The sequence below is a fragment of the Schistocerca nitens genome, chromosome 8 (genome assembly GCF_023898315.1).
Source record: "Schistocerca nitens isolate TAMUIC-IGC-003100 chromosome 8, iqSchNite1.1, whole genome shotgun sequence".
Classification (NCBI taxonomy): domain Eukaryota; kingdom Metazoa; phylum Arthropoda; class Insecta; order Orthoptera; family Acrididae; genus Schistocerca; species Schistocerca nitens.
Genome location: NC_064621.1, coordinates 415,547,186 through 415,559,241, shown reverse-complemented (window position 1 = coordinate 415,559,241; position 12,056 = coordinate 415,547,186).

The following is a 12,056-nucleotide window of genomic DNA, read 5'->3' as shown; positions in this document are numbered from 1 at the left end:
CGACGATCGTCGTTAAATACATAATAGCGTTGCTGGAAGCTAAACATCGATATTTAATACAGATACTGAATCTTTGAAACATCTTAACGTCTATGCTAAAGACAAAATATCGATGCGACGTTTGGCAATAAACAAGGCCACTTGTTATCATCGCCAATATTTTTTTTCCTCATTCATCTAATCTTTTTCTGAAACTGTTACAAAACGACACCAGTGTAACACAATCTGCAAGACAATAAAAGTAGGGCAACCAGAAGACACGGCCGAATGTTATTGGTAGTTACATAAAGTTCCGCGACAGATATTATTACCACCAGAATGCATTAGTGTTGTTCGTGTTGGCGTCATCACCATGAACTGTAGGGTCTTATAAGGGGTGTGAACAGCATCAGATGTTGAGCAACCACTGGGAAGGACACGGTTATGCCGCCTACCGTGTGAGACAGCGTTATCATTATCGGTCAAGAGTTTGAAAGGAGCCTCTTTTGGGCCTCCGCTGGGCGGACTGATCGAATCGTGCCAGATTTGTGATACATGCGGATGTGGAGTGGCCCGAGTTGGATTGCATGGGTACTGGAAGGCAGGCATACTTCTCGCCAAGGTACCGATCCACACTTCTGACCACTACAAGGGACGATCGCCAAATCGTTCACCAAGCACATCGTAATCTTTTCACATCTGCGTCTGCAAATGAGCTCCCTGCAACATTTTGTATCGGCCTGCATCATTGGTCAGAAACTACAGCAGCTGGAGTACAGAATTACCATCCCTCACGTAGGCTACCGTTAACACCACTATGCAAACGACTGCAGCAGGAGTGACACCATGATAAGGAAGCATGAACTGCTAACGAATGGTGTCACTCTGTGTTCAGCGATGAATCGTAGCTCTGCACTGCCGCTGATGTCCATCGTTGAAGTGTGTGACGGCGATCTGAGGAGAGGCCCAGTTCTTCCAATGTTTTGGAGAGGCTCAGCGGTGTTAAACCCGGCATCATGGTGTGAGGAGCAGTCGCATATCACTTCAAGTCACGGCTGGTAGTGATGAGGGAACTCTGGTGGCACCATGGCAATTCACGGACACACCGTGTTCTCAGGTGTTACCTGATATGCGACAGCATCGTGATGCCGTTTTCCAACAGAACAATGCTCATCTACACATGACACGTATCTGTATGAACTGTCTGTGTGATACTGAAGTGCTCCTGTAGCCAGCAAGATTTCCAGATCTGTCTCCGACAGAACGTGTGTGGGACCAGCATACCATACCAGTAGCAGTATCCAGGATATCAACAACCAGTTGCAACAGTTTTGCACCATTTTGTGTGAGGAGAAATACAGCGGCTTTATGACCTACTACCAACCGAATCAATGCACACATTTAGACCAGAGGGTTGTAACGCCGTAGTGATAAATGAGATCATACTTCCACGTTCTTTTGAAAATCTGACTCGGTTTTTTAAACTCTCGAAATAGCATCACAAATCTTCTTAACCCGTTAAGTTCCGTGTCCTTTCCACCTCCCTTTATGGGTGCTTCACTTCTTTTGTGAGGCAGTGTACTTGCAACTTGTCAGACGTGGTCATGGGAAGGGGCTGGAGGTAATGTTTTAGAATCAGGCAGGGACATTGGTAAGTGTTGTAGCTAAGCATGCACTAAAGCCTTTGAGAATTCATTCAGTTTATGCTATCGTAGTGTCGTGTGGGCAATACAAGAAAACGGAGAAACCACATTTGATTTATGGAGTGATATTATAAAATAGAGCAAGAAAAGAGCGATTTGCGAACTGGAACAGAGACGGTCTTAACCACCACAGCGGAAAGATTGCCTTCTACGAGAGTGTGCTGGAAAGTAATGCCTCCAAATTTTGCATATGAAGACTACATGGAAAGAAGGGATTAAGTCCAAATCTACAAAAAATGAGTTAGTGGTATCATTTTTAAGTTCATCAGATGTACTTTCAGATGGGTGAACTTAAATGAATGTGATGGGTATAGGCACGGAGTTGTAGCCATTTTAAAATAAGGTATACCTTGAGAAAACGGGTGAAGTCCGTTCCAATACACGGACAGAAACGGTGAAATCCAGCAGGTGCGGATTTCTGAGCTGTATTGATTTTTTGTTTGCTTTTATGGAGGTGTCACTGCTGACATTGTTAAATGCAATGTCATTCTTGATCTTTCTTACGTAATGTCGAAGCTAACACGGAGCAGATTTGACATTAACTTCTTTGCTTTGTGCTGTTGTGAAACTGAATTTCGTGCAATGATTTCTGCTAACACAGAGCAGCCTTGACAATCGCTTCAGCGCTTTGTGGTGCAGTAGATGGAACTGAATTTCGACTAAAATCCAACCGAGGTCTATTTTTCAACTGGTGATGTAGTATCCAGAGTCAAGCTGCAGTGGTAAGTCTAGAAAAAGACGGAGGTATGGTAGACAATCTGAAGTATCTAAAAAGCTAAGAACAATGTCACATGAAATAGGAGAGTATTGTAACTGCAAGAAGAAAGTACTAATTTGCTAACTGATGCAGATAACTGTACATTAGTATCTGATTTCAATTTGCTGAAGGACTGGAACGAGCATAGTTTTAACCTGATAGAACTGATTTCTGCTGACGATGTACAACGCTGAAGGCTTCGCAGAGATGAGACAGTAGCTGCTTTGCGTTATTGTACATTTCCTTATAAGGTCAGAATAATATGAGAAAATATTGTGACAGAATTGTCCGTTTGTCAAAAGGCCTTTATATCACTGCATGGTATTTCAAAAACAAGATTAGAAACTATCATGAATTCCTTAAAAAAATGAAGGCATCGCGACAGTAGATAAACGGTGGAAACACGGAAACCGAGTTCATAAACTTTCAAGAAAAACAGAGCAAAACGTCTCCGCTCACATCAGGTCATTTAAAGGACTTTCCAATCAGTACAGCATAAATAAAACACGGAAACTGTATTTGCCTGAAGAACTCACAATCAAGGTGATGTTCAAGATGTTTCAAGAGACACATTCTACTTGCTCGGTATCATATGAAACTTATCGTGAAATATTTAATACAAAATCAAAGTGATACATGCAGTATTTGTGATAAGTTTTCTGTAACTTTCAAAGCTCTAGAGGCACAACTCACGCATGCAACAGATGGAGAGGAAATATCAGATGTTCAAAGTAATATTGAGAGAGAGAAGACTGAATATGAACCGCTCTGCCGTAAAGCTAATGCATTCTGTCAGCGAAAAGACAATCTCGACAGAGTCGACAGAGAAGCAGAAAGTTTACGAACACAGAATCTATATGTACGGATTTCCAACGAAATCTTCCATGTCCAGATATCGGCGCCAACATTATCTACTACAAACGACAGTTTTCTCTATATCTATTTAACATACATCTATTCTCAGACAGTATATCAGTGTTTTATGTTTATCTTGAAACTACAAGGAAAAAAAGTTCAAATGAATTAGTTTCTTTCCAGCATCATTATGCTACTTCGTTTCTGGATCCTAGGGTTAAAAATTTGGAAATCTTCTGTGAGTCAAGTGGTGGTAAAAACAAAAACTACACCCTTTTCACGGTTCATCCATTATCTTGTTCATCATGCAAAGCGATTTGAATCAATTCGTGTGACATTCCCAGTAAGAGCACATTCATACCTGGATAGTGACAAAGATGTGGGCCTCACCAGACGTTAAACAGAAGATGAGCTATCAAAGGACTGGACAGACATAATTAAGGATGAGCGTGCGAAACCCACTCCTTTTCAGGTTGTTGAAGTTGATGGCTCAATGATACGTGACTGGACTGATTTCTTGCAACCAAGATACTGACCAAAATGTTTATTCCCATAGCGAATTATTAAGGAGATGAAGATAGAACGTCACCATCCATACATCGCGACACTTACAACGGATCTTCGATCACATCAGTCGTTACTGCTACTGCTAGACGAATGGAAGAGGAACCAGAACTTGCGCCGGCCGTTGTGGCCGAGCGGTTCTAGGCGCTACAGTCTGGAACCGCGCGACCGCTACGGTCGCAGGTTCGAATCCTGCCTCGGGCATGGATGTGTGTGATGTCCTTAGGTTAGTTAGGTTTAAGTAGTTCTAAGTTCTAGGGGACTGATGACCTCAGAAGTTAAGTCCCATAGTGCTCAGAGCCATTTGAACCAGAACTTGCAGAAGGAGAGTTTTTGTTCCCTTCACCCTGTTACGAAGGTTGGCTCATAAAGACTTTAGTCACAGTAATTAAATGAATCTATAGTATATCAGTGTGTGAAATGGCAGGTCCTGCTTAATTATTACAAACCTATTAAGATAACATGCTAATGAGAAGTTGCATGTCCAGTGTTTCAGGACTGCTACCTATCACAAAGGAAAAGTATCGTGGTCTGCAAGAACTGAAGGTGTTCTGTGACACAGGGGCCCAAGAGTACTACACAAATATTCCTTTCCGGCAGCGTATTTACAAACATCATTTGTGTTACTTGTTTGTAATAAGTAAAAAGTGAGAAATGAAGACTGTGGGTTATAAAAACTGTGATTTGTGCTGATACCTGAAATTACATCCTATTAACTACATTTTTAATGTATGTGTTGTAACCATTTATTGAATAATTGTTGGTAGTTGTATACAAAGTGATTTAAAGACACAAAAGTTGAGACAGGGGCTTATTAATCATTATGATTTACTTGAGTACAATGAAAATTAAAACACAATATTGATAAACGGTACTGTTCCTACAACATGATTAGTCATGAACATCCTGTACAATGATGGCTAGACTCAAAGATGAATACATCTTTGTCAATGGAGATGAAGGGAAGTTTTATGATGAAGTATCATCCGAATATCACATTACATTCTGACTTTTACAATCTAATTAGCACATTACACAAAGAAATTAAAAATTAGACATTCAGATAAAAAGACATACAGGGTCCAATTTTTCGTAATATTTTTTTCCACTTTTAAGGAATCCTAAAGAAGAGGTCGTTGAATGTACTGTATAGATTACCAAAGCATATTTCAATAAACAATGAAACTGTAACGTTTTAACTTTAAAATTGCTCACTTGAAAAATCTATAAAATGGACTTAACCCCTTCTTTCCGTGTGATCAAGGTATCCTCCGCCACACACCGTCAGGTGGCTTGCGGAGTATGGATGTAGATGTAGATTATCATATGAAAATTCTTCAAGCTTTTTAAATAAAAGAAGCGTTATTAATATTCTACATCTTCATTCTTCATGTCTACATATTTGCAGCCCCCTGCCGCTAGAGGTTTCGAATTATAGCGTGCAGTATGGCGGTGTGGTGCGTAACTATATCGGTACGTGAGGAATAGAGTGCTGTAATTCTGTTTCGAGTTGGAAGGGTTCGTCCAATGTGCAGCATGACAGTGCGACACCACCCACGAGCGCAATAGTTCAGCGCCTTGGTTTCACTGTCATCGAACATCCTCCATACAATCCCCACTTGGCCCCATCCGATTTTCCATGTTTCCAAACCATAAAGAACGCCTTCAAGGACTTCACTTTGATAGTGATGAAGCGGTGCAAGCAGAGGTGAGGTTCTGGCTACATCAACAATGTCAAACATTCTACAGTGACGGTATCAACAAACTGGTCTCTCGTTGGCAGAAATGTGTTCGTCGACAAGGTAACTATGTCGAGAAATAATGTGTAGACATGAACAATAGAGATTAGAATGTTAATAACATTTGTTTTACGTAAAATACTTAAAAAGTTTTCGCGTAAAAACTTCGGAGGAACGACGTTGCCGGTTCTATAGAAAAAGCTAAAAAATAAAATAAAATAAAATAAAATAATCTCTTAAATATTTGAGGTCTGTAGCCTCATGGACAGATCTTGAAAAACCACTGTCAAAAGCGGGTTGTGCTCTCTGCCAACTATGCAATAGCGTGAAGGGAAAATTTCTCTAAAAATGTTATTTTTACAAAAGTTGTGGAATATGTAGTGGTAATTACTGCTGCATTAATTGATTAATAAATATAATTCTAGATGAATCTGTACGTTGGTTTCTAAGCCATTCTATCAAGTTATCGTTTAACGTCGATGTTTCTTAAACTCATTTTTTAATATCAGTATTAAATATATCGATATTTTGGTGTCTATTATCATCGACCATGGACGTTTAGACGCAGATGAAAATGGAATGTCGTGTGACGAGGGCCTCCCGTCGGGTACACCGTTCGCCTGGTGCAAGTCTTCCGATTTGACGCCAGTTCGGCGACTTGCGCGTCGATTGGGATGAAATGATAATGATTAGGACAACACAACACCCAGTCCCTGAGCGGAGAAAATCTCCGACCCAGCCGGGAATCGAACCCGGGCCCTTTGGATTGACAGTCTGTCGCGCTGACCACTCAGCTACCGGGGGCGGACTAGATACAGATGATCGAATCGAAGTCAGCATCGATGATTTACCAACATAAAAAATAACTAGTTTTAGTCAGAGTTGTGCAACATACATATTACTTCCTCCCACAAACGTCTCGGGAAATGACCGCTATCAGAAAATCTGATACATTAGAGCCTGTACGTAGATTTACCGATGATCAGCTTTTCCAGGCGACATTCACCAACGGCACAGGAAGGAGATGAAGGAAAAGATCGCTGTATGAGAAGTACCCTCCGCCTCACACCGTAAGGAGGCTTGGAAAGTGTAGATGTAGGTGCATGAGGTTTGCGTGATGCTCGTTGAAATTTATATGTTGTGATATTCTCGAAAGTTATTAGTGATAATTGTTAAAAATTTCTTCTCTCTTCTTCTCCCTCTAGCATTAATCCGGCTGATTCGTCGCGACTTCTTGACCCATCCACCTTCTCTTGGGTCTACCAGTGTTCCTTCTTCCTTTAGGTTGGTACTGTTTCGAAATACCTTCATCGTCCATTTTTTCTATGTTGTCCTTCCACTATTTTCTGTATTCATTAACTTTTTCATTTAAGTTGAAATTGCTACATTCTTCCGGATGGTCTGATATTTTAATCTGTCCCTTGTTACTCGCTGAACTGTTTTCATCTCGGCTACTTCGAGTGACTATGTATTCGAGAGTTCATCAGTTTTCACTTCCATATAGTACACAGGGCACCGCAGTAACTTTATATAAAATTTTAGCATTGTGTCCTTTTGCACTTCCCCCACGTGTTCTTTTTATGGTGCCACAAATCATACAGAACCCGTAATCTTTTTCTCAATAATCACGACACCGTGATAAGTAATTTCACAGCCCAGGAATCTGAAGGTGTTAACTTCTTCAACGACTGTATTTTCTAATAAGAATTGACTTCTTACAGGTTGTAAGCAAAAATGGTTCAAATGGCTCTGAGCACTATGGGACTTAACATCTGAGGTCATCACTCCCCTAAAACTTAGAACTACTTAAACCTAACTAACCTAAGGACATCACACAACACCCAGTCATCACGCAGGTTGTAAGCCTCGGAATGCCATGGACTTGGTCTTATTTGTCGATATGCATATATTATGTTGCTTTGCTGTTTTATGTAGTTCATATACCACTCTCTGTAAGTTTTCTGCGTTATCAGCAATTAGAATCTGGTCTTCAACGGACATAAGAACTTTCATAACATTTCTTTCTTTGAATCTATCCTCTGTATTAAATTTTATAATCTGTTATTTCCATTCCCTCACAGCGTCGTTGAAATGTGAATTAAAAAGTATCGGTGGATTACAACACCCTTGTCTGACGGCATTATTAATGTTTCCAGGTGCGATTTTTGCAATTCTACTTTTATCCGTGTCCCTAGATAAGCACTTTGGATAACTTCGATAGTATTGTAGCGGTATTCTTCTTTTTTCCATACCATTCCATACTTTTCGTCTGTGCACAATATCAAAAGCTGTACCCGTGGTCTAGGGGTAGCATCTTTGATTAATAATCAAAAACGTCTTCGGTCCCGGGTTCGATTACCGCCACTGCCCAAATTTTGATAAATAATCAGCCGACGACTTCCGGCATAAGAAGTCAGCCTCATTCTGCCAACGGCCTTGTCAAAGAGGGCGGAGGAGCGGATAAAGGTTCAGGGCACTCTCTTGTCCTAGGGGTGGGAATTGCCCCTAAAGGCGGAAGAATCAGCAATGATCAACAACATGAGGATGCAGAAGGCGATGGAAACCACTGCATTAAAGACACGTAACGTGTATCCACAGGGAATGTGGCCTGTAATTGAAGAAGTGTCATGATGATCTCTCCATTGGCAAAAGATTCCGGAATAGTCCCCCATTCGGATCTCCGGGAGGGGACTGCCAAGGGGGAGGTTACCATGAGAAAAAGATTGAACAATCAACGAAAGGATAACGTTCTACGAGTCGGGGCGTGGAATGTCAGAAGCTTGAGCGTGGTAGGGAAACTAGAAAATCTGAAAAGGGAAATGCAAAAGCTCAATCTAGATATAGTAGCGGTCAGTGAAGTGAAGAGGAAAGAAGAAAAGTTAGATTTAAGTAGTTCTAAGTTCTAGGGGACTGATGACCTCAGAAGTTAAGTCCCATAGTATCGGGTAATATCAACAGCAGCAGAAAATGGTATAACAGGTGTAGGATTCGTTATGAATAGGAAGGTAGGGCGGAGGGTGTGTTACTGTGAACAGTTCAGTGACCGGGTTGTTCTAATCAGAATCGACAGCAGACCAACACCGACAACGATAGTTCAGGTATACATGCCGACGTCGCAAGCTGAAGATGAACAGAGAGAGAAAGTGTATGAGGATATTGAAAGGGTAATGCAGTATGTAAAGGGGGACGAAAATCTAATAGTCATGGGCGACTGGAATGCTGTTGTAGGGGAAGGAGTAGATGAAAAGGTTACAGGAGAATATGGGCTTGGGACAAGGAATGAAAGAGGAGAAAGACTAATTGAGTTCTGTAACAAGTTTCAGCTAGTAATAGCGAATACCCTGTTCAAGAATCACAAGAGGAGGAGTTATACTTGGAAAAGGCCGGGAGATACGGGAAGATTTCAATTAGATTACATCATGGTCAGACAGAGATTCCGAAATCAGATACTGGATTGTAAGGCGTACCCAGGAGCAGATATAGACTCAGGTCACAATATAGTAGAGATGAAGAGTAGGCTGAAGACATTAGTCAGGAAGAATCAATACGCAAAGAAGTGGGATACGGAAGTACTAAGGAATGACGAGATACGTTTGAAGTTCTCTAACGCTATGGATAAAACAATAAGCAATAGCGCAGCAGGCAGTACACTTGAAGAGGAATGGACATCTCTAAAAAGGGCCATCACAGAAGTTGGGAAGGAAAACATAGGTACATAGAAGGTAGCAGCGAAGAAACCATGGGTAACAGAAGAAATACTTCAGTTGATTGATGAAAGGAGGAAGTACAAACATGTTCCGGGAAAATCAGGAATACAGAAATACAAGTCGCTGAGGAATGAAATAAATAGGTAGTGCAGGGAAGCTAAGACGAAATGGCTGCAGGAAAAATGTGAAGACATCGAAAAAGGTATGATTGTCGGAAGGACAGACTCAGCATACAGGAAAGTCAAAACAATCTTTGGTGACATTAAAAGCAACGGTGGTAACATTAAGAGTGCAACGGGAATTCCACTGTTAAATGCAGAGGAGAGAGCAGATAGGTGGAAAGAATACATTGAAAGCCTCTATGAGGGTGAAGATTTGTCTGATGTGATAGAAGAAGAAACAGCAGTCGATTGAGAAGAGATAGGGGATCCAGTATTAGAATCGGAATTTAAAAGAGCTTTGGAGGACTTACGGTCAAATAAGGCAGAAGGGATAAATAACATTCCATCAGAATTTCTAAAATCATTGGGGAAGTGGCAACAAAACGACTATTCACGTTGGTGTGTAGAATATATGAGTCTGGCGACATACCATCTGACTTTCGGAAAAGCATCATCCACACAATTCCGAAGACGGCAAGAGCTGACAAGTGCGAGAATTATCGCACAATCAGCTTAACAGCTCATGCATCGAAGCTGCTTACAAGAATAATATACAGAAGAATGGAAAAGAAAATTGAGAATGTGCTAGGTGACGATCAGTTTGGCTATAGGGAAAGTAAAGGGACGAGAGAGGCAATTCTGACGTTACGGCTAATAATGGAAACAAGGCTAAAGAAAAATCAAGACACTTTCATAGGATTTGTCACCTGGAAAAAGCGTTCGACAATATAAAATGGTGCAAGCTGTTCGAGATTCTGAAAAAAGTAGGGGTAAGCTATAGGGAGAGACGGGTCATATACAATATGTACAACAACCAAGAGGGAATAATAAGAGTGGACAGTCAAGAACGAAGTGCTCGTATTAAGAAGGTTGTAACAAAAGGCTGTAGCCTTTCGCCCCTACTCTTCAATCTGTACATCGAGGAAGCAATGATGGAAATAAAAGAAAGGTTCAGGAGTGGAATTAAAATACAAGGTGAAAGGATATCAATGATACGATTCGCTGATGACATTGCTATCCTGAGTGAAAGTGAAGAAGAATTAAATGATCCGCTGAACGGAATGAACAGTCTAATGAGTACACAGTATGGTCTGAGAGTAAATAGGAGAAAGACGAAGGCAATGAGAAGTAGTAGAAATGAGAACAGCGAGAAACTTAACATCAGGATTGATGGTCACGAAGTCAATGAAGTTAAGGAATTCTGCTACCTAGGCAGTAAAATAACCAATGACGGACGGAGCAAGGAGGACATTAAAAGCAGACTCGCTATGGCAAAAAAGGCATTTCTGGCCAAGAGAAGCCTACTAATATCAAATACCGGCCTTAACTCGAGGAAGAAATTTCTGAGGATGTACGTCTAGAGTACAGCATTGCATGGTAGTGAAACATGGACTGTGGGAAAACCGGAACAGAAGAGAATCGAAGCATTTGAGATGTGGTGCTATAGACGAATGTTGAAAATTAGGTGGACAGATAAGGTAAGGAATGAGGAGGTTCTACGCAGAATCGGAGAGGAAAGGAATATGTGGAAAACACTGATAAGGAGAAGGGACAGGATGATAGGACATCTACTAAGACATGAGGGAATGACTTCCATGGTACTAGAGGGAGCTGTAGAGGGCAAAAACTCTAGAGGAAGACAGAGATTGGAATACGTCAAGCAAATAATTGAGGACGTAGGTTGCAAGTGCTACTCTGAGATGAAGAGGTTAGCACAGGAAAGGAATTCGTGGCGGGCCGCATCAAACCAGTCAGTAGACTGATGAAAAAAAAAAAAAAAAAAAACAACAACACTGCAGCATTTTAAATTTTACTCCTTCCTTTTTCTACTATTCGTTATAACGGGGCCGGCCGGCGTGGCCGAGAGGTTCTAGGCTCTTCAGTCTGGAACCGTGCAACCGCTACGGTCGCAGGTTCGAATCCTGGCTCGGGCTTGGATGTGTGTGGTGTCCTTAGGTTAGTTAGATTTAACTAGTTCTAAGTTCTAGGGACTGATGACCTCAGACGCTAAGTCCCTTAGTGCTCAGAGCCTTTTGAACTATTTGTTATGATGGGAAAGTGATAACTGAGAAGTACCTTCCTTTACGAAAATCTGTGTGATCTTCGAGTAATAAACTCGTTTTAATTTAATCGTATGGCTAGGGCCTCCTGTCGGGCAGACCGTTCGCCGGGTGCCGGTCTTCCAATTTGACGCCACTTCGGTGACCTGCAGTCGATGAGGATGTTAACGAGGACAGCGCAACACCCAGTCCCTGGGCCGGAGAAAATTCCCCGACCCAGCCCCCAGCCGGGAATCGAACCCGCGCCCAGAGGATTGACAATCCGTCACGCTGACCTTTTTTTTTTTTTTTTCGTTGCATCTGCTCTGGGCGGACGTCGTAAGACACCCGTTTAAGTTCGTTGTTGGCCGATTAACTCAGTTTTTTTTTATTATTATTACAGGGTGTAGCTAATCCTCTGACCGAACACGCTGAGCTACCGTGCCGGCGAAAATAATTAGCCATGTTGCGTCTATAGGCGTCCATAATTGAGGAAGTTTTGACGGTGCAGGAAGATTTAATTCCTTAACGATTTACGAAATGGACTGTCGC